The following is a 23833-nucleotide window of genomic DNA, read 5'->3' as shown; positions in this document are numbered from 1 at the left end:
TTTGGGACAGTCACCATCCACCGACAGCCCGGAAGGTTATGGATGTGATACTAACACCAGTCTATTTCCTACTATTTTCCCACTATAGTACTACCTTCCCACTTACTGCTTTCTCTCCCGATGCGCGGTCTGAGGCGCCTTACGAAAAAGGTTCTCGCGGCTCAGACACCCCCCGCCCCCAACCCCCCCGGAAGAGGTTCGAGTCCTGTCTTGTGGAAGTGATAGTCGACAATGTTCAAGTTAGTTCAAAAAATGTTCAAATGTGTGTGAAATCTTATGGGCTTAACTGTTAAGGTCATCAGTCCCTAAGCTTACAGACTACTAAATCTAAATTAACCTGAGGACAAACACACGCACCCATGCCGATGGAGGACTCGACTCTCCGCCGGGACCAGCCGCACAGTCCATGACTGCAGTTCAAGTTAGTACTGGTACAGTTCATAGCATTATGAGTAACAAGCTGAGGTACTGCGAAACATGTGGACAATATCTCCTAAAGGAGTTGACGCAGCTGCACAAGGAAACAAGGTTGAGAGTGTGCACAAAGTTAGAGGAACGGCATGAAAGAGAAGGTGACCACATCCTCAACAAAATTTTAACTTATGATGAAACTTGGCTTTACTGTTATGCGCCATAATCAAAAAGACAGAACATGGAGTACAAGCACACCAACTCACCTGGCAAGAAAATATTCAAAACCCAAGCATCAGCAGGAAAAGTCACATTGACGGTGTTTAGGGATGCTGGAGGTCCAGTTTTTTGTGATTATCTCGAAGAGCAGCGCAGAGTGAACTACTCAGATTTGATTTTCAACAAGATGAAGCCAATCATGAGACAGAGATGTGGATCTCAGACGAGAGGTGTGATTCTCCAGCAAGACAATGTACGCCAACAGATTGCTCAACTAACCCGTGAAACCACCGACAAAATGGGCTGGAAAGTACTGCCTCATGCCCCTTACAGTTCTGATTTAGCACCTAGTGATATCCATTTGTTTAGTGCAGTCAATGAGGCATTATGTGGGAAGAAGTTCAAGCACAACTGGGACGAGGAAAATGTGGGGAATTGGTTGAAACATCAAGATAAAGCGTTCTTTGCAGCCGGAGTAAAAAAGCTTGTAGCCCGTTGGAACAAGTGCATAAATGTTCAAGGGGATTATGTTGAAAAGTAAGAATAGTTTTGTAAAAATAAACGCTTTTTTCTCCAGACCAATTTCATACTTTAATTATTGAATCACCCTCGTACATATTTACGAGTTAACAGGAAGTGATGAAATCAATAAGTCGATACCCCCTTGCGGTCTAGGGCGCCTTATCACGGTTCGCGCGGCTCTACCCCGTAGAAGGTTCTGGCATAGGTGTGTGTTGTCCTTAGCGTATGTTAGTTTAAGTTAGATTAAGTAGTGTGTGAGCTTAGGGCCCAATGACCTCAGCAGTTTGGTCCCATAGGAACTTACCACAAATTTCCAGATTTTCACCACCTCACTCTTTCCTGTCACGACTGTGGGGTACGTGTACCTCACACTCACCGTATTACCAGACAGTACGCGCAATAGGACTAAGTTTTAAAATCTCAACAAAATCTATAGTTACTGTATTGGTTGGCAGGAGAGCCAACACAATGTAACTAGAGGAGGCCGAAATGCACGCGTATTAGCTCACGCAGGCTGGCGTGAGGTCTGGAACAGGACAAGGAAATTAGAATTTAGAAAAAAGGACGTAGCTGGTGGAACACTTAACTTTAATCCATTAATGGTGAACGTCGGCCTGGACGGTACATGATTCACAATATCAATAGTAACTGATAATGGCGCCTTGCTAGGTCGTAGCAAATCACGTAGCTGAAGGCTATGCTAAACTATCGTCTCGGCAAATGAGAGCGTGTTTTGTCAGTGTACCATCGCTAGCAAAATCGATTGTACGACTGGGGCGAGTGCTAGGAAGTCTCTCTAGACCTGCCGTGTGGCGGCGCTCGGTCTGCAATCACTGATAGTGGCGACACGCGGGTCCGACGTATACTAACGGACCGCGGCCGATTTAAAGGCTACCCCCTAGCAAGTGTGGTGTCTGGCGGTGACACCACAGTTATAGTTCAAAAAGTCTCTCTGCAGTGCCGTATGATTGTTAGCCACGCATGCTGTAGGCCGCAGTGAATGTACCAAAATGAAACTAAGTGAAATACAAGTTATTAACTTATTGAATGTACATTTTTACTTACAAATTTTCTCATAATGGAATGGTGGGAGAGTCCACTTGAACGAAAGTAACCCAGGCAAGCAAACAATCAAACAATCATAAGGCACTGGGGAGAGACTTTTTGAACATCCCGTACTTTACATTCAGCCCATTCTGACGCATAAAACTTCCCCGTCGATTTCCATTAACACTGTCTCTAACAGCCTAGTAAATCTCAGTGTACATGTAAATCTACACCTTTGAATCTACTTTATGGTCAGTGGTGGAGGGTATTTTATGTACCACTGTCACTTTCTGCCTTGTCTCTTCGAGTCGTGTATACTTCACCAGAAGAAAGACTACCACTATGCCCCTGTGTGGCCGCTAATCTCTCTGACTTTATCTTCATGTTCATTTCACAAAGTAAGAGCATATCGACTATCAGACAAATTGTGTGATTGGATTGAGGAGTTCCTAGATAACAGAACGCAGCATGTCATTCTCAATGGAGAGAAGTCTTCCGAAGTAAGAGTGATTTCAGGTGTGCCGCAGGGGAGTGTAGTAGGACCGTTGCTATTCACAATATACATAAATGACCTGGTGGATGACATCGGAAGTTCACTGAGGCTTTTTGCGGATGATGCTGTGGTGTATCGAGAGGTTGTAACCATGGAAAATTGTACTGAAATGCAGGAGGACCTGCAACGAATTGACGCGTGGTGCAGGGAGTGACAATTGAATCTCAATGAAGACAAGTGTAATGTGCTGCGAATACATAGAAAGATAGATCCGTCATCATTTAGCTACAAAATAGAAGGTCAGCAACTGGAAGCAGTTAATTCCATAAATTATCTGAGAGTACGCATTAGGAGTGATTTAAAATGGAATGATCATACAAAGTTGATCGTCGGTAAAGCAGATGCCAGACTGAGATTCATTGGAAGAATCCTAAGAAAATGCAATCCGAAAACAAAGGAAGTAGGTTACAGTACGCTTGTTCGCCCACTGCTTGAATACTGCTCAGCAGTGTGGGATCCGTACCAGATAGGGCTGACAGAAGAGATAGAGAAGATCCAACGGAGAGCAGCGCGCTTCGTTACAGGAAGATTTAGTAATCGTGAAAGCGTTACGGAGATGATAGATAAACTCCAGTGGAAGACTCTGCAGGAGAGACTCTCAGTAGCTCGGTACGGGCTTTTGTTAAAGTTTCGAGAACATATCTTCACCGAAGAGTCAAGCAGTATATTGCTCTCTCCTACGTATATCTCGCGAAGAGACCATGAGGATAAAGTCAGAGAGATTAGAGCCCACACATAGGCATACCGACAATCCTTCTTTCCACGAACAATAGGAGGCTGGAATAGAAGGGAGAACCGATAGAGGTACACAAGGTACCCTCCGCCACACACCGTCAGGTGGCTTGCGGAGTATGAATGTAGATGTAGATGTAGATATGTGGGGGGAAGTACTATATTGGTTGACTCTTCCAGGAACGTACGCTTTAGGAACTCTAACAGTAAACCACAGCTTGATGTGGAACTCCTCTTTCACAGCGTCCCCCCTCTGGACGTGGTTGATCATTGGCATGAAGCCCCCGTGCTTAGTTTTTTGTGGTAAGTTTCTGTGGAACCAAAGTCCTGAGGTCATCGGTCCCTAGGCTTACACTCTGCTTAATCCAACTTAAACTAACTTACGCTAAGGACAACACTCACAGCCTTGCCGGAGGGAGGACTTGAACCCCCGACGGGGGTACCCACGCAAACCGTGGCAAGGCATTTCAGATCACGCAGCTACCACGTGCGACTCTGCGCTTTGTATTTCAGGCTGTAATGAAGACTGCTGGTTTTCTTAGAATCTTATGTATGTCTTATAGCAATCGCAACTGGTTCGGGCCGGTCGCTGTGGCCGAGCGGTTCTAGGCGCTTCAGTCCGGAACCGCGTGACTGCTACGGTCGCAGGTTCGAATCCTGCCTCAGTTATGGATGTGTGTGACATCCTTAGGTTAGTTAGGTTTATATAGTTCTGACAACAGGGGACTGATGACCTCAGATGTTAAGTCCTATAGTGCTTAGAGCCCTCTGAACCATTTGAACCGATTCGGACCAAAGATTGACAAGCGATATTCAAATCCTGGTCCGAATCGGGTTTTGTAGCGTACCTCTACATCTACATCCATACTCCGCAAGCCACCTGACGGTGTGTGGTGGAGGGTACCCTGAGTACCTCTATGGGTTCTCCCTTCTATTCCAGTCTCGTAATGTTCGTGGAAAGAAGGATTGTTGGTATGCTTCTGTGTGGGCTCTAATCTCTCTGATTTTATCCTCATGGTCTCTTCGCGAGATATACGTAGGAGGGAGCAATATACTGCTTGACTCTTCGGTGAAGATATGTTCTCGAAACTTTAACAAAAGCCCGTACCGAGCTACTGAGAGTCTCTCCTGCAGAGTCTTCCACTGGAGTTTATCTATCATCTCCGTAACGCTTTCACGATTACTAAATCTTCCTGTAACGAAGCGTGCTGCTCTCCGTTGGATCTTCTCTATCTCTTCTATCAGCCCTATCTGGTACGGATCCCACACTGCTGAGCAGTATTCAAGCAGTGGGCGAACAAGCGTACTGTAACCTACTTCCTTTGTTTTCGGATTGCATTTCCTTAGGATTCTTCCAATGAATCTCAGTCTGGCATCTGCTTTACCGACGATCAACTTTATATGATCATTCCATTTTAAATCACTCCTAATGCGTACTCCCAGATAATTTATGGAATTAACTGCTTCCAGTTGCTGACCTGCTATTTTGTAGCTAAATGATAAGGGATCTATCTTTCTATGTATTCGCAGCACATTACACTTGTCTACATTGAGATTGAATTGCCATTCCCTGCACCATGCGTCAATTCGCTGCAGATCCTCCTGCATTTCAGTACAATTTTCCATTGTTACAACCTCTCGAGACACCACAGCATCATCTGCAAAAAGCCTCAGTGACCTTCCGATGTCATCCACAAGGTCATTTATGTATATTGTGAATAGCAACGGTCCTATGACACTCCCCTGCGGCACACCTGAAATCACTCTTACTTCGGAAGACTTCTCTCCATTGAGAATCACATGGTGCGTTCTGTTATCTAGGAACTCTTCAATCCAATCGCACAATTGGTCTGATAGTCCATATGCTCTTACTTTGTTCCTTAAACGACTGTGGGGAACTGTATCGAACGCCTTGCGGAAGTCAAGAAACACGGCATCTACCTGGGAACCCGTGTCTATGGCCCTCTGAGTCTCGTGGACGAATAGCGCGAGGTAGGTTTCACACGACCGTCTTTTTCGAAACCCATGCTGATTCCTACAGAGTAGATTTCTAGTCTCCAGAAAAGTCATTATACTCGAATGTAGATGGGCTACACTTCCTGAGGAATTCTTCCAATGGATCTCTGTGGCCGGCCGGTGTGGCCGTGCGGTTCTAGGCGCTTCAGTCTGGAACCGTGTGACCGCTATGGTCGCAATTCCGAATCCTGGTTCGGTCATTGATGTGTGTGATGTCCTTAGGTTAGTTAGGTTTAAGTACTTCTATGCTCTATGGGACTGATGACCACAGATGTTAAGTCCCATAGTGCCTACAGCTATTTGAACCATTTTTTTGATCTCTGTATGACATCCGCCTTCCCTGCGACTGTTTTTGTGTAATTGTTGCACTTTAAGTCAGTCTGTACACACTGCTGTTTGTGTGACGATTTGGCAATCTCTGTGTTTGCGCCATAACAAAATGGTTCAAATGGCTCTGAGCACTATGGGACTCAACTGCTGAGCTCATTAGTCCCCTAGAACTTAGAACTAGTTAAACCTAACTAACTTAAGGACACCACAAACATCCATGCCCGAGGCAGGATTCGAACCTGCGACCGTAGCGGTCTTGCGGTTCCAGACTGCAGCGCCTTTAACCGCACGGCCACTTCGGCCGGCGCGCCATAACAGAGATGGAGATAGTGTACTATACAGGGTGAGTCACCTAACGTTACCGCTGGATATATTTCGTAAACCACATCAAATACTGACGAACCGATTCCACAGACCGAACGTGAGAAAAGGGGCTAGTGTAATTGTTTAATACAAACCATACAAAAATGCACGGAATTATGTTTTTTAATACAAACCTACGTTTTTTTTAAATGGAACCCCGTTAGGTTTGTTAGCACATCTGAATATATAAACAAATACGTAATCAGTGCCGTTTGTTGCAGTGTAAAATGTTAATTACATCCGGAGATATTGTAACCTAAAGTTGACGCTTGAGTACCACTCCTCCGCTGTTCGATCGTGTGTATCGGAGAGCACCGAATTACGCAGGGATCCAAAGGGAACGGTGATGGACCTTAGGTACAGAAGAGACTGGAACAGCATACTACGTCCACATGCTAACACCTTTTTATTGGTCTTTTTCACCGACGCACATGTACACTACCATGAGGGGTGGGGTACACGTACACACGTGGTTTCCAATTACGGAGTGGAATAGAGTGTGTCCCGACATGTCAGGCCAATAGATGTTCAATGTGGTGGCCAACATTTGCTCTACACAATTGAAATCTCTGGCGTAATGAATGTCGTACACGCCGCAATACATCTGGTGTAATGTCGCCGCAGGCTGCCACAATACGTTGTTTCATATCCTCTGGGGTTGTAGGCACATCACGGTACACATTCTCCTTTAACGTACCCCACAGAAAGAAGTCCAGAGGTGTAAGATCAGGAGAATGGGCTGGCCAATTTATGCGTCCTCCACGTCCTATGAAACGCCCGTCGAACATCCTATCAAGGGTCAGCCTAGTGTTAATTGCGGAATGAGCAGGTGCACCATTATGCTGATACCACATACGTCGACGCGTTTCCAGTGGGACATTTTCGAGCAACGTTGGCAGATCATTCTGTAGAAACGCGATGTATGCTGCAGTGCTCTCCGAAACACACCATCGAACAGCGGAGGAGTGGTACTCAAGCGTCAACTTTAGGTTACAATATCTCCGGATGTAATTAACATTTTACAATGCAACAAACGGCACTGATTACGTATTTGTTTATATGTTTAGATGTGCTAACAAAACTAACGGGGTTCCACTTAAAAAAACGTAGGTTTGTATTAAAAACATACTTCCGTGCATTTTTGTATGGTTTGTATTAAACAATTACACTATCCCCTCTCCTCGCGTTCGGTCTGTGGAATCGGTTCGTCAGTATTTGATGTGGTTTACGAAATATATCCAGCGGTAACGTTAGGTGACTCACCCTGTATATGCATCTCATGTGTTCATAGGACTGTGCAGTATGGTGTTACACGGTCTCCACTGATTTCAGCTGCACGCAATATCAGTGCAACGAAATCTGTTCAGGTAGGTCTCTGCAGGAAATTCCTGCACACGTTAAATTGTGATTGTAGACCTGTATAGGTAACACTGTGCTGAGAAAATTGTACATGTACAATGCCTAGGTTTACGTGTGGAGAGCACAAGGAAGCCTTCCAAGTTAGCTCTTGTTGTTTGTGGGAAGACTTCGCAATCACTGAATGTGAACCATAGTTGAAATGAAGACAGAATATTGCATATGCATCTCATCTGGTAAAGCAGTATGTTTTACATGGTCATAAATGATGTCAGATGTCCTTCAGTCACTCACAAATTCCTTCAAGTAAACATATGTAGATAAATTTCTGCATGTGAGACTTGTACAAATAATGATATGCAGGTAGTACTGTAAACAGAAACGTGTATAGGCATATCTGCTACATTTACCATATTATATTAGTTGATACGCTCAAAGTAGTGAAGGGCTTTTGCTACATGGGGACCAAAATAACTGATGATGGTCGAAGTAGAGGGAATATAAAATGTAGAATAGCAGCGGCAAGAAAAGCGTTTCTGAAGAGAAGAAATTTGCTAACATCGAGTATAGATTTAAGTGTCAGGAAGTCGTTTCTGAAAGTATTTGTATGGAGTGTAGCCATGTATGGAAGTGAAACGTGGACGATAAATAGTTTGGAAAAGAAGAGAATAGAAGTTTTCGAAATGTGGTGCTACAGAAGACTGCTGAAGATTAGATGGGTAGAGCACATAACTAATGAGGAGGTATTGGATAGAACTGGGGAGAAGAGAAATTTGTGGCACAACTTGACTAGAAGAAGGGATCGGTTGGTAGGACATGGTCTGAGGCATCAAGGTATCACCAATGTAATATTGGAGGGCAGCGTGGAGGGTAAAAATCGTAGAGGGAGACCAAGAGATGAATACACTAAACAGATTCAGAAGGATGTAGGTTGCAGTAAGTACTGGGAGATGAAGAAGCTTGCACAGGATAGAGTAGCATGGAGAGCATCATTAAACCAGTCTCTGGACTGCAGACCACAACAACAACATTAGGGGAGAATGTAACGCTGAGTTAGCTGTTGTTGCTTTTGCTGCAATGTGCTCACCCTGCATCTTTACGCTGTTACAGCACAGAATATAAGAGATAAAGTTAGAGAAAAAGTTATTAAAACCACTCACATTGCCACAGGAAAAATCAAGTCATGTCATAGACACAGACAGAAGCAGGAAGCAAGCCAGTATGCCAGAGGTGGTTCAGGCAGTCGACATATTCTGACACTGTCTGACACATAATGACACGCATTCAGCAGAAAGGAGACTGTGACAAAAACCAAAGGATATGTGACAAGCGTATTCGTTGGTTCATAAGGCATGTTGCAACAAACTCTGTCTCTTACACCAGAGCACTTAGTGAGGAACTGACACAACATTTAACAGCCTGTTAGATGAATAAGGACATTTGTAAAATGGTTCAAATGGCTCTGAGCACTATGGGACTTAACATCTGGGGTCAACAGCCCCCTAGAACGTAGAACTACTTAAACCTAACTAACCCAAGCACATCACACACATCCATGCCCGAGGCAGGATTCGAACCTGCGACCGTAGCAGTCACGCGGTTCCAGACTGACGCGTCTAGAACCGCACGGCCACCGCGGCCAGCTAAGGACATTTGCAGTCATTATGAACCGAGCCTCATGTCTCAGCCTCATGCTAGCTCCCTCTAAATACTCCATCTCTCCAGACCCTGTCATGATTTGATCATTTGGACACAAGGCATTCACCATACTAGTACTCAATTCCATGATTATGATACTGTAGTGGATCTATGTCCTAGATGCTCCAGCACAGTTTATGAAGTACCTGAAGATGTACTCAAGACGATGACCTTCAGCAGACGAACTTTATGCTCCTCGCTACCTATCAGCTGCTGAAGGAGATACTTACTGTCTTCCGTCAACACCGCCACCACTGAACTTCAGTGTGGGAGCCAGCAACGGAGCCTCTTGTGGTCCACATTCCCATTCAACACTCAGGTGGCCCTGGGTGCTGAAAGGATCCAGTAAGAAGGAAATCAATCCACCACGCAACTGCTGACACCAGGTACATCGTGCACTGGTCATCGTGGGCCATCATAGAATTTGGACTGAGGCTGAGGACACTACAGCAGCTTGCTAGAGACCAAGCTCGGGAATGGCCGTGCTTGCTCATTAACAGTCTGCCTTGGTGCTAGGGTCGTTGACATCTTCTGTTGGCTGTACAACAAGTGAGCTGACTGGAAAAACTCAACTACAATCTAACATGTGGTTGAATGAGCAACAGCTGGGCCTAGTGTGGAAGAACCAATGAGTTGTAAACATTGTGAATAAACGAGTGAACTCTAAATAATATTTTACTAGCAACACAGACCCTTTACAGGTTTCCAGCCACTATCCTGACTTGATGTACAGGTGCCTGCACTCGGCCGTCAATAGTGCAAAAAGAGAGATGGAGATGGAGTACTGTATTTGCATCGCATGCGTTTCCAATATTGTGATGTATGCTTACCTAGCCACAAATGGTGTAGGGTACCTGTCATTAGAATGCAATGTCTGTGCAAGAAAAAACATGTGCAGGCAACTCTTACAGGTAACACCTGAACTGGTAAAACTGTGCAGGGAAACCTGCACAAGTATATCTTTACAGAATACACTGGTGTCCAAAATTAAAGCAACAAACCGTTGTTTCTCTGTCGTGCGTCCAATTCACGATATAATCATGGAAATTGTCAGCGAGATGTCTGTACAGTTGTGTTCTGCACCGAAGATAGCATGCTGGTCAATGGACAACCATGCCAATGTTAGGGCACCTATGAAACGACATAGTGTTTTCTATGTCACCCCACATCCATAATCGCTGTGTTCAGTCACAGATGGTGCAGGATGGCCTGGAGAGATGCCCACCAGACTCTCTGCAGTGGAGTGGAGTGCCATAGAAAGGAAGGAAAAAGGACGTTAACTAAATGATTTGGCCTGGTGGCTTAATGTGAATCCTTCTGTTGTTTCTAGGATGTGGTGACAGTTTATAGAGACTGAAACTGCATCCTGAAGACCAGGAGACAGGACTGTTATTTGAATGTAAGGCTCGATAGTACCGTATTAGTACTGCATGACAACTGTCATGTTTGCTCCCAGCATCCACTGGATGTGTTGTGTCGAGGCAAACGGTGTGCAGAACTCTTCAGCAGCAGAGACATAAGGTATGTCCACCTCTGATGCGTCTTCACAGGAGGGAACGTCTAATGTGGAGTTATCAACATTCCACCTGGACAGCTGAACAGTGGGCCTATGTTGTTTTCACGGAGGAGTCCCGATTTAATGTGGAGAGTGGTTCTCAGAGGATTCACATCTGGAGGAAACGTGGAACACGAGTGTGGAAAGAGACGGAAATTGAGGAGGATCCCTAATGGTGTGGGTAGGGATTATGTTGACACTCGAACCCCTCTTCATGAAATTGTAGAAGTGAATTGGCAAGATTTAAATACTTTCAGGTTTGGTGACGAGATCTTGGGACCTCAGTTATGATTGTTGGATGGAGATGTGGGCCCAGACGTTGTACAGATTGACGATAATGCTGGACCTCACAGAGCACGAGTGGTTGATGTTTTCTTGGAAATGGAAGACATTGCACCCATGATGTAGCCTGCCCAGTCTCCCAACTTGAAACCCATAGAGCACATCTAGGATCCACTAGGGAGATGGGTGGCACCATGTCAGTATCGACGAATCACTTTCCAAGGCTGCGAGCAGCTCAGCAGGAAGAATGGGCCTTACTGCCTCAATACGAGACTGATGACATCACTCACAGCTTGTGCATCATCATAAGGCCAGTATTGCAGTAAAAGATGGGGTCACACCCCACGCTAAGTACATTAACAAGTTGCTGGAATGAGTCTGCAAGTCTGTTAAGCTGGTAAAAACGAAGAGCGTTTTTGTCTACCGACATGCATGTTGCAGCGGTTTGTGTTCTGTATTTTTTATATTGTTTCTACTTTACTATCACCTGTTTATATTGTTTTGTGGCAAAATAAGCGCAACCTTGGAAAATGTCATTTTAGTGGTTTAATTTTGCACACTACTTTATGTGTCAGAGCCTAAATAGGTAAGAGAAAAGCTCACTGACTTGATTGTTCTTCTCATCCGTGAGACAGCCTGGGCATGTGGATGTGTGCAGCACGAGAGAGATGGAGATGGAGTCCGGTGTTTACCCGTACAGAGGATCTGCAGCCTGTACACTGCACATGGGTGGTGCAGCGCGTTTGATCTCGCAGCCACTTTGCACCACTACAGGCAGAGTGTGTGTGTGTGGTGGGGGGGGGGGGGGAGGAGAGGGCAGAGCTATTGCCCCTCAAGTCCGACGCGACGCTACGCGCCCCCAAGGGGGGCAGAGCGGACTCGGCCCACAAAGCGGCGTCCATTTAATATCGCAGGTCCCGGTCTGGAGCGGTGCGTGTATTTACTCTTTCTTTAATCATGCGCCCGCCTCCGCCCCCGCTGCAGATATTAGCCCACTCTACCAGCCATTAGCGTCCCATTAATAACCCGGGCTGCGGCGGAGTTGGTCCAGCGGGCGTGCACAAACACGGCGAAGCAACTGGGGCGAGAACCCCACTCTGCCCCAGATCGTGCTGCGTGTCTGGTCGCGTCCTTTTGTAACAGAGACAATGCGTATTCACCAGGTGCAGTGATATAGTAACAGTGATCAAACAGATAAAATAGAACTGCCACCAAGGAAACTGGCTATAGTGTCAGTCATCCAACCTTCGACGAGACAAATTTTCGCCCAGTGACAAATGACTTGGTGTGGACATCCACTTTGGACGTTTGAACCTTGGCTCTTTCAGAAGAGCTCTCCCTCGAATATTCCTTGTCATAATCCTAGAAACGAGTGCAATACAATGGATCCTCTACTGAAGCAATCAGCACAGTGCTATGCAAGTAAGTTAAAAAGAACTGTAGTGCCAAATATGTAGAAAGATAACACATTGTGACCAGTCTACATCTACATCCATACTCCGCAAGCCACCTGACGGTGTGTGACGGAGGGTACTTTGACTACCTCTATCGGTTCTCCCTTCTATTCCAGTCTGGTATTGTTCGTGGAAAGAGAGATTGTCGATATGCCTCTGTGTGGGCTAACTTATCCTCATGGTCTCTTCGCGAGGTATACTTAGGAGGGAGCAGTATACTGCTCGACTCCTCGGTGTGGGTATGTTCTCGAAACTTCAACAAAAGCCCGTACCGAGCTACTGAGCGTCTCTCTTGCAGAGTCTTCCACTGGTGTTTATCTGTCATCTCCATAACGCTTTTGCGATTACTAAATGATCCTGTAACGAAGCGTGCTGCTCTCCATTGGATCTTCTCCATCTCTTCTATCAACCCTATCTGGTACAGATCCCACACTGCTGAGCAGTATTCAAGCAGTGGGCGAACAAGTGTACTGTGACCTACTTCCTATGTTTTCGGACTGCATTTCGTTAGGATTCTTCCAATGAATCTCAGTCTGGCATCTGCTTTACCGACGATCAACTTTATATGATCATTCCATTTTAAATCACTCCTAATGCGTACTCCCAGATAATTTATGGAATTAACTGCTTCCAGTTGCTGACCTTCTATTTTGTAGCTAAATGATAACGGATCTATCTTTCTATGTATTCGCAGCACATTACACTTGTCTACATTGAGATTCAATTGTCACTCCCTGCACCACGCGTCAATTCGTTGCAGGTCCTCCTGCATTTCAGTACAATTTTCCATTGTTACAACCTCTCGATACACCACAGCATCATCCGCAAAAAGCCTCAGTGAACTTCCGATGTCATCCACCAGGTCATTTATGTATATTGTGAATAGCAACAGTCCTACGACACTCCCCTGCGGCACACCTGAAATCACTCTTACTTTGGAAGACTTCTCTCCACTGACAATGTCATGCTGTGTTGTGTTATCTAGGAACTCTTCAATCCAAGTCGAAACTACTTTTGTGTGGTCACAAGTGTGGGTTCTTTTATTGCTCTGGGAAAAGGCTCATCGAAGAAGGATGCATGAGATATTACTTCACTTCATTACATTTATGAATAAAAGATTTACTTAACCTCTACAGAACTCTTTGCCGCAGGAACACTGGACTATTTACCACTGTCATGCACTAGCGAAGCATTACTTGATGCACTAATTTGTTCTCTCACAGTATAAAATGTGTGGTGTCACCGCCAGACACCACACTTGCTAGGTGGTAGCCTTTAAATCGGCCGCGGTCCATTAGTGTACGTCGGACCCGCGTGTCGCCACTATCAGTGATTGCAGACCGAGCGCCGCCTCACGGCAAGTCTAGTCTAGAGAGACTTCCTAGCACTCGCCCCAGTTGTACAGCCGACTTTGCTAGCGATGGTTCACTGACTACATACGCTCTCATTTGCGGAGACGACAGTTTGGCATAGCCTTCAGCTACGACCTAGTAAGGCGCCATATTCAGTAAATAGAATGAATTCTGAACAGTCAATATTGTGAATCATGCACCGTCAAAAGCGACGTTCATCATTAATGGATTAAAGTTAAGTATCAAACTAGCTACGTCCGCTTTCTGCATTCTCATTCCTTGTCATGTTCCAGACCTCTCGTCAGTATAATACTTCCCTCCCCACGCCAGCCTGCGTGAGCTAAAACGCGTGCGTTACGACCTCCTCTAGTAACACGATGTTGGCTCTTCAGCCAACACAACAAAATGTAGCACATGCCAAAGTATACTACATCAGAAAATTTAATGACTCGTTGGTCGCAGAAAATGATGTTGACTGCTGTAACTGAGATATCGATCTCGGCCATAGATTTTGGATACTCAACACTATATTGACCTCAGTGTGGGGGCGCTGCAGCTGCTGAGAAGGGGGTGTGGTTTCCAGAAGTGGCTCCCGTAAGTGGGTGTGGATTGCAGTGAGTTCTCACTGATATCGGTGGTGTTGATTTGTATTGCTAACTTCGGTGTGTCAGTGTGATCTCTGTACCATACCACACAACACATGCACGTAAATACCTAGCACAAGAATACATCCAAGACTGAATAACGTCAGAAGCGTCAACAGTGAATGTTAATTAAAAAAGGTGTGAGCAAGTAGCATCCTCAACACCTTTGCAGCAGTGTTAACACCAGTTCCCATCAGATCACTGAGCTGAGGCACTGTCAGTCTCATTTTTATGGGTGAACAGACGGATCTGGAAAGCACTGTTGGCAAGTTGGTTCATTGCTTGGTTGGCTGAGTTTGAAGAAAGGGACCAAACAGTCAGGTCGTCAGTCCCATCAGATGAGGGAGGGTAGGTGGTAAGTTCCTGTGACACCAAAGTCATGAGGTTATCAGTCCCCAGGCTTACACACCAGTTAACCTAACCCGTGGTCTAGGGGTAGCGTCTTTGATTCATAATCAAAAACATCTTCAGTCCCGGGTTCGATCCCCGCCACTGCCTAAATTTTGATAAATAATCAGCATTGGCGGCCGAAGACTTCCGGCATAAGAAGTCAGCCTCATTCTGCCAACGGCCTTGTCAAAGAGGGCGGAGGAGCGGATAGAGGTTCAGGGCACTCTCTTGTCCTAGGGGTGGGAAATTGCCCCTAAAGGCGGAAGAATCAGCAATGATCAACGACATGAGGATGCAGAAGGCAATGAAAACCACCGCATTAAAGACACTAACGTGTATCCACAGGACATGTGGCCTGTAACTGAAAAAGTGTCATGATGATCTCTCCATTGGCAAAAGATTCCGGAATAGTCCCCCTTCGGATCTCCGGGAGGGGACTGCCAAGGGGGAGGTTACCATGAGAATTGAATAATCAGCGAAAGGATAACGTTCTACGAGTCGGGGCGTGGAATGGCAGAAGCTTGAACGTGGTAGGGAAACTAGAAAATCTGAAAATGGAAATGCAAAGGCTCAATCTAGATATAGTAGGGATCAGTGAAGTGAAGTGGAAGGAAGACAAGGATTTCTGGTCAGATGAGTATCGGGTAATATCAACAGCAGCAGAAAATGGTATAACAGGTGTAGGAATCGTTATGAATAGGAAAGTAGGACAGAGGGTGTGTTACTGTGAACAGTTCAGTGACCGGGTTGTTCTAATCAGAATCGACAGCAGACCAACACCGACAACGATAGTTCAGGTATACATGCCGACGTCGCAAGCTGAAGATGAACAGATAGAGATAGTGTATGAGGATATTGAAAGGGTAATGCAGTATGTAAAGGGGGACGAAAATCTAATAGTCATGGGCGACTGGAATGCAGTGGTAGGGGAAGGAGTAGAAGAAAAGGTTACAGGAGAATATGGGATTGGGACAAGGAATGAAAGAGGAGAAAGACTAATTGAGTTCTGTAACAAGTTTCAGCTAGTAATAGCGAATACGCTGTTCAAGAATCACAAGAGGAGGAGGTATACTTGGAAAAGGCTGGGAGATACGGGAAGATTTCAATTAGATTACATCATGGTCAGGCAGAGATTCCGAAATCAGATACTGGATTGTAAGACGTATCCAGGAGCAGATATAGACTCAGATCACAATATAGTAGTGATGAAGAGTAGGATGAAGTTCAAGACATTAGTCAGGAAGAATCAATACGTAATGAAGTGGGATACGTTTGAAGTTCTCTAACGCTATAGATACAGCAATAAGGAATAGCGCACTAGGCAGTACAGTTGAAGAGGAATGGACATCTCTAAAAAGGGCCATCACAGAAGTTGGGAAGGAAAACATATGTACAAAGAAGGTAGCTGCGAAGAAACCATGGGTAACAGAAGAAATACTTCAGTTGATTGATGAAAGGAGGAAGTACAAACATGTTCCGGGAAAATCAGGAATACAGAAACACAAGTCGCTGAGGAATGAAATAAATAGGAAGTGCAGGGAAGCTAAGACGAAATGGCTGCAGGAAAAATGTGAAGACATTGAAAAAGATATGATTGTCGGAAGGACAGACTCAGCATACAGGAAAGTCAAAACAACCTTAAAAGCAACGGTGGTAACATTAAGAGTGCAACGGTAATTCCACTGTTAAATGCAGAGGAGAGAGTAGATAGGTGGAAAGAATACATTGAAAGCCTCTATGAGGGTGAAGATTTGTCTGATGCGATAGAAGAAGAAACAGGAGTCGATTTAGAAGAGATAGGGGATCCAGTATTAGAATCGGAATTTAAAAGAGCTTTGGAGGACTTACGGTCAAATAAGGCAGAAGGGATAGATAACATTCCATCAGAATTTCTAAAATCATTGGGGGAAGTGGCAACAAAACGACTATTCACATTGGTGTGTAGAATATATGAGTCAGATGGTATATCTGACTTTCGGAAAAGCATCATCCACACAATGCCGAAGACGGTAAGAGCTGACAAGTGCGAGAATTATCGCACAATCAGCTTAACAACTCATGCATCGAAGCTGCTTACAAGAATAGTATATAGAAGAATGGAAAAGAAAATTGAGAATGCGCTAGGTGACGAAAAATCGTTCGACAATGTAAAATGGTGCCAGCTATTCGAATTTCTGAAAAAAGTAGGGGTAAGCTGCCCTTCTTTGAACTTTTTCGATGTACTCCGACAGTCCTATCTGGTAAGGGTCCCGTACCGCGCAGCAGTATTCTAAAAGAGGACGGACAAGCGTAGTGTACGCAGTCTCCTTAGTAAGTCTGTTACATTTTCTATTTGTCTGCCAATAAAACGCAGTGTTTTATTAGCCTTTCCCACAATATTTTCTAATTGTTCCTTCCAGTTTGCCGGCCGGATTGGCCGAACGGTTCTAGGCGCTACAGTCTGGAACCACGCGACCGCTACGGTCGCAGTTTCGAATCCTGCTTTGGGCATGGATGCGTGTGATGTCCTTAGGTTAGGTGGGTTTAAGTAGTTTTAAGTTATAGGGGACTGATGACCTCAGAAGTTAAGTTACATAGTTCTCAGAGCCATCTGAACCATTTTTAACCTTCCAGTTTAAGTAGTTCGTAATTGTAACACCTAGGTATCTGGTTTAATTTACGGCTTTTAGATTAGACTGATTTATCGTGTAACCGAAGTTTAACGAATTCCTTTTAGCACTCATGTGGATGACCTCACACTTTTCGTTATTTAGGGTCGATTGCCACTTTTTGCACCATTCAGATATCTTTTCTAAATCGCTTTACAGATTGTTTTGATCTTCTGATGATTTTATTAGTCGATAAACGACAGCGTCATCTGCAAACAACCGAAGACGGCTGCTCAGATTGTCTAGAAAATCGTTTATATAGATTAGGAACAGCAAAGGGGCCATAACACTTCCTTGGGGAACGCCAGAAATCACTTCTGTTTTACTCGATGACTTTCCGTCAATTACTACGAACTGTGACCTCTCTGACAGGCATTCACAAATCCAGTCACATAACTGAGACGATATTCCATAATCACGCAATTTCACTGCGACCTGCTTGTGTGGTACAGTGTCAAAACCCTTCCACAAATCGAGAAATGCGGAAACAATCTGAAATCCCTTGTCAACAGCACTCAACACTTCATGTGAATAAAGAGCTATTTGTGTTTCACAGGAACGATGCCTTCATTTATTAATAAGCTCTCCTCACCCCCCCCCCTCCCTTCCCCCCAAACAGTAGCTCTCCATGTGGGCCTCATGTGTTGTTCACGCCCCTATCACGTGATATTTGAGTGTTTACATAACTACCAGTAACTCGGGCTGTTGTGCGCCTCTCAGGATGCCAGAGGTGGTCACCCGCTGCCTTTCTGATTGGTTTCTGAAGTTCAAAGGTTTTTGCAGAGCCGGTGTTGGTCTCACACCCTGTACACATGAGTGACACGTGGATATTGTTTGCGTCAAGCTGATGACGCACTTTCTGCGTTCTTACACATCCGCATAAATGGACGGTCTTGGCGGCAGGTTTCTAGACCTGCGTTAACATGTGGGGATTTATAGGGCTTGTAATGCTACTCTAAATATAATACTGCCATTAATCTGTATATTTAAAAAAAAACTTTTTTTGTTCCATAATAATTTTGAAAAATTAAGAAAATACTATAACGAGAGTAAGCTTTTGTTATGTGTTGTTTATCTATTTAAAATAACCTCTTTGACGTAGGTGGAAAAAATGTATTAAAACATATTTTGTAAATAATTATGTAATATTTCAAGTACAACTCTAATTAATTATGTAAATTTTGTATGTATATGCTGGCATGCAATTGTATATGTTTTCGTACTTAGGGTTTTTGTAAGCAGAAGTATAAACTGGAAAGGTGTAGAGATCATAGGTAGAGCGGAATTCCGTTCTGTGGTGAAATGGAAAAGATGGTGGGGCGCGCGAGTGAGAATTGGCACGCAAGTGGCTCATAAAGTCGGTAGCTGCCCTGCGACTGGTGAACATGGATTACGTTAGACAAGCACTAGAGGCCCAGAATTTACCTGCAGGACTGGGTTTTTGGCCTCGGACGTGTACTACATGATTAGCGCAGTACGGCAATAAATTACTAGCTCAGAAATTTGCAATTTTTTTCGCCGCCACCAAGAGGAAGACAGAGCTATGTACATCAAGAGCCGTACCTGCGCAATGTTACTACGCAGAACAACAAATTTTTATGTAATAATAACCCAATTTCACTTAATACACCGTTGCCGGATACCAGTGTAGGAAAGAATGACAATTTATTTATTTAATTGATCACATGTTACTCCCACAAAATAAGTCCCTACATTCAGTTTGGTGAGAGCTGAGAAATGAATGAATGTATGGTCATCTGCTAACCACAGATAGTGAATGGGCAATATATGATCATCTTTGAGACGATCTTTTGGTCACCTTTGGTGGAACCAAAGAGATGAAATTTACCGGAGCTTTGAGCGCCTGAAATGTGGCTGACCAATACGGTAGCATGGTCTTCCCCCACTTCGGCAGAGGTGCGAGATGACCTGAAGAAGGGCCATCTTTCAGCACTCTGGCACTGGATCTAGTGTTGGTAAAACCTGTCTTAGGCGTGCTCCGTAAGGACAAAGGAGTGGAGAGAATGGTATGCATGTGAAATACTTAAGAGTAGTTTGGAATAATAATTTCTCTATTTCAGGAACTTTTGGGGGGGAGAATTAAATGACAGGCAGGTAATATTACGGGAATTGTGGTAATCTTCGGAAGTGACCAACGGTCACAATGAAACCACGTGTAGCAATAAGTTGAAATACTTCCGAGTACTGAAGTTAAGCTGAATTACTGGCGTGTGTACTATAAGTTGGAAATATTTAATAAATGGCGTGTGCAGGACTTGAAATTAGAGACGAGTACTTCCACGTGGTGAGTACTGTGTGTGTCTCAATCTCTGTATGAGACAAAGGATAAGGAGAAGTACTCGCCCATGGTATCAGTTGAGGACTCGCGTGTGTGATGAATATGTTCTTAATATTACTTTGCGTGTTATGTTTCTGTGTGACGCTTGATTCAAACTATAATACTGTGAGAGAGAAGCAAGGTTAGTCAGCCGTCTATCCAGCAACGCCACTTGGCTTGCATTGCACAGGAAGACGTGCATATATCCTCCAGAGTTCATAGTACGAAAGAAAAGTTACGAAGTGGGGCAGTGTCGTGTGAAACTGAGATGAATACTAACTGAAGTCGGAAAGCTGAAAGTGATGTAATTATAACGTTGTGACTATTCCTTGTGTTGTATTCCATGTTGCCAGTGTGGTGTATTTCATGTAATTTAAGTATGTGTTGTTTGCATGGGAGAGTAGATAGATAGGTTCAGAGGCAGTGGGTTATGCATGTTCCTTTTTGTACCGCTCGGTATGGAGGAAATTTTCGTGATGATGGGTGTGAGAGTCGGTGTGAGATATAGCAAATAATCCACCATCCTATCCAGAAAGAGCACCGTAGTGTTAGATAATTACGAGACCATAAGATAGAAAATCACCAATGTAAAGCCATGCCCACTGGGCGGAGTTTCTCATGTGCAATTGTTGTAGAAAATGTAATGGTGTGTTTGGGTTATAGAATTTATCGGAATAAAAAAGATAGTGAAAAGAAAAAGATTGGTGGCCTTTTCCTTCGAATAGTATGTTGTCATGATATCCAGAATTTATATATTCAGTGCGATGGCCACGTGTTGATCAAAGCCGTTGGGTAAGAAAGAAAATGTGGTATTGCAAGTGCGTAGTGAACAGCCAGAGTTGTGTAAATTTCTAATAGCCAGATGTGCGTTATCCGTTTCCGTTCCGTAATATTCAAACAGGAGAATAATTTGTAACTTAATTGTGAGTGCTAGAGCTCATGTTACTTGGTAAATAAGAATGAATCCACTCCCTTGGCAGACCATTCATCTTGCAGGCCTGACTGCTTGATGCCACAGTATGAGCAAGGCATGCGGGTGCCTCTCAGTACTTCATTTAGAAGTGTATCACAATATGAACCATCTTCAATCAGTGGAATATAAGTGTTAAATGTACCTTTGTGTTTAACTGTGATTTTCCTATGTCATTTACCTCAGTAGGGTCCTTACCTAAACGAATTTATCCCAAGCATCCTGATGTTTATTGAAGCTCGAATAATAGTAAATTACTGGCAAGAGTACTGTTTTGGTAGTAAATTCTGAAAATCATTATTAAATACTAAAGTTTGCACGTATCAGTTTAAGGGCCACCGCTTTGCGTGACCATGAGGATAAGTCTTCAGTAGTATTTCTGAAAGTAAAGTAACATTGTTGTTTAACTGCAGCAATCTTAACAGTAATTGTTCGTATTGCTGCTCAATGTCAAAGAAAGCCAGACAAATATTGGTGTTAGTTAAACGTTAACAAATAAAAGTCCTAAAGAAATTAAATTTAGCCGTGTTAAATAATAGTTTTGGTCATATGAATGATAGCTATAGGTTTAATATTTTTTGTATCGTTGTTGAAACATATGTTTGTCCTCTTTAAATAATTACTGAAGTATGGCGATAAATTCCATAAGTAACAGAAAGTGGGATTAATAGTACTTACTGCCAAGTGACCGTAGTTAGTGAAAGTCAGTGTCGGAAATTGACTTCATCTTTTTGTGTAGACACTGTGCCCGGTTTGGGCTGGCGGCCCTTTTGTTAATCGAAACAGTTAATTGTTATAACAGGCTTTGTCTGATAAAAGGTTTCCAAAAGTAATTATTCTCCCTGCTTTTCCTCCCAAACTGTATGATTCGGAGAAAAATAGTTCGATACTTTACCATTGGGTTGAACACGGTTAAAATCTCTCTCCGAGAGTCGATGGTCTGGAGCGTTACTGCAGCGTGATTTTGTGGTGGTGTTCGTGCCGCTACTTACTGCACAGTTCTGACATTCCGAATCGCGGATCTTCCGTCATTACAGTGGTAGAACTTCAACGTTCTGGTACCATATTGACGAGAACGCGGAAGAGACGTTGCAGACTCCTGTTGGTATGTCAGGAGTGGACTACACGAAGGAAACAGCTACTCGGGTAGCAGAGTACTTGAGGTGTGCACATGAGGGTTTTTTAGGATAGGCAATAGTGTGTGGCGCTCTAATAAACAATCGCCAGTCGATATGCAACAAGAGGAGTCAAACGGCGTTCAGAACAAAGACAGTTCGACTGTCATAATTCTATCAGTAAACTGTTGAAATATTCGTAATAAAGTTCCCGAATTTGCTGCCTTCCAGGAATGTTCTCCATTCAAATTATTTTTGGGACCGAGAGCTGGCTGAAACGCGAAGTGCAAAAGTGCAAAGCCTGATATATTTATCGGAAAGACAGATTAAAGACCATAGGAAGGCGAATGTTAATTCCAGTTTACAAAAATGTCTATAGTGAGTTCCAAGTTGACTGTGACAGTGAAGTTATCTGGTCACGTGTAATAGGTGTAGGTGAAACCAGATTAATTGCTGGAAGTATTTAATTGTGCAGCTGGTCCCGGTGGAGGTTCGCGTCCTCCCTCGGGCATGGATGTGTGTGTTTGACCTTAGGATAATTTAGGTTAAGTAGTGTGTAAGCTTAGGGACTGGTGACCTTAGCAGTTAAGTCCCACAAAAATTCACACACATTTGAACATTTTTGAAGTTTCTAATGGCCACCCAATTCTGCTGTGAGATTCTAGAATCATTCAAAGAAAATCTACGGTCGACAGTGCGTAAATACTTGGATCATGCAGTACTAGTTGGAGGTGACTTTAACCTGCCGACTATAGACTAGGATGTCTATGGATCCGTTGCGATTGAGGGACAGACAGACAGACAGACAATCATGCGAGATACTTCTGATCATGTTTTCTGAAAACTCTCTTGAGCAGTTAGCTCGGCAGCACACATACAATGGAAATATCTTAGACCTTGTAGCTGCAAATAGGCTGGACCTTATCGACAATGTCAGTATGAAGTAAAACACGGCCACCGAATTAAACATAAGTACGCAATTTCTTGAAAATGTCATCTGAACCAATAACAGGTAGTGTAACCGGGCTATTGTATCTTGCAGAGGTTGTCAGGGGATCTCGCACTGTACTAATTTAGAAGGTGGATGCGCTGACAGTATCAAGAAATAAATAAACAGAATATTACATCAGAGGAAAACAAAGCATTTCTTGCACCCTATCTGATAAAACGTCTACCACAACAAAGACACTAACAAAGACATTGGGAAGAATCCTTAAAATGGACAAATTGTTCACAAATCCTCCGTCTTTTAAAAACCTGTTGCCACAAAAGATTACAGCTGTGCCAACTTAGAAACAGAACAACAAGGAAAATCCACCAGAAATTAAAGTTTTCAAATCCTGAGAAGTTTTATCTTCATTGTATGGTTTTAAAGACAGTTCCGACAACCGTATGTTCTATACCCACAAGTCTCTTCATGGCAGTTCCACGATTTTGGACTCAAAAATAAGTCAGAGATAATTTTTTTCAGTAGTAACACTAAATCAGGAGTTGGTTCTAAATGCAACAGACAGTCAAGAAAGCAGCGTTTTGACTTACGGGCAAATGTAAGTGACGTAGCACCCATAAAATACTCTATGCTTATTTTCACAGCAGTCTCTAAACTACTAGCAAGGAAATTCTGATAAAAGGAGGATTTTCCTCATAGGATTAGGACAAGAAATGCCTCAGAGGAGAAGAGAATCAGCAGCCCACACATCGACTAGAATGTTGTACAAGCAACGGCATGTTCTGCAGTTACTCTCTGCCTGATGAAAATTGTATGAAATGGAAGACCACCAAAGACAAGATGTTTCATGGCCGGGCGGCCGTGGTGGCCGAGCGGTTCTAGGCGCTTC

Source organism: Schistocerca americana, chromosome 10 (genome assembly GCF_021461395.2).
Source record: "Schistocerca americana isolate TAMUIC-IGC-003095 chromosome 10, iqSchAmer2.1, whole genome shotgun sequence".
Taxonomy (NCBI): Eukaryota; Metazoa; Arthropoda; class Insecta; order Orthoptera; family Acrididae; genus Schistocerca; species Schistocerca americana.
This window is presented reverse-complemented; position numbering follows the sequence as displayed.